The following is a 953-nucleotide window of genomic DNA, read 5'->3' on the forward strand; positions in this document are numbered from 1 at the left end:
TTGTGTGTTACATATTTCAATTTACTGATCACCAGCTCTGTGCATGAAACCGTGATGACTCAAATTGTGAATTGAGTGAGCGTCAGAATCTTTTAATCTGAATCGGATCGAATCTCATCCTGTTTAATTTATTTTGACACATTACTGCTATTGCAGGATTATGGCCTGTGTTTATGGCCAATGTCATTTTTCATGACTGCATGTAATTTCTGTGCATACATGCAGTCCCCCCCGCCCCCCCGAAGACAATTTCTGGTTCCTTAGATTTGTAGAACAAAAATAGGTATGGCAATTCTTATTCATCAGGCAAGTTGTTGGAGAAGGGAGTTCAAGGGCCTCCTCATCAAGTACTTTTAAGAGTCCACTGAAGAAGTGCACAATTATATTACGCAGGCTGATTTGCGTTATATCATATTTGAAGTTAATAGTGCTCCTTCTGAGGCCTGGTTGTCTGTCACTTAATCGCTATCATAATATTTTCAACTCCAACCCAATTCAGGATAAAGGATAAAAGTCGCACTTTAACGTGTAACTGACAGAATCGGTTTTCGGGAGGGAAAAAGTTGCACACTTTTGGCAAGCAGCACAATGCGCTATTTTCTTAGTAATATAATTGTGGATTCAAACTTATTTTTTTCCCCCAAAGGTTTTTATAATGAGTACTGTTTTCTTGGTGACAAATTTGCAATGTATGGTACACTAGACATTGTAATTAGGGGCCGAGGCCGCCTTTTGTTCATCGTCACGTGATCTTAGATCAGGGTTCCCAAACCTTTTGAAACTGAGAGCTATTTCTTGCGTGCTGGCTAATGTGGAGGGCTACCAGTTGATAAACACTGCTGACTTTTCTCAAATTGTATCTATATGTTATGATAATTAATTCATGACATCCATTTGTGTATCAATTCCATGATTTCTGACCATCGAACAATGATTTAATAAACAGATCAATA

Source organism: Hippocampus guttulatus, chromosome 5 (assembly GCF_054856545.1).
Source record: "Hippocampus guttulatus isolate MCC_2025c chromosome 5, RoL_Hgut_1.0, whole genome shotgun sequence".
Lineage (NCBI taxonomy): Eukaryota > Metazoa > Chordata > Actinopteri > Syngnathiformes > Syngnathidae > Hippocampus > Hippocampus guttulatus.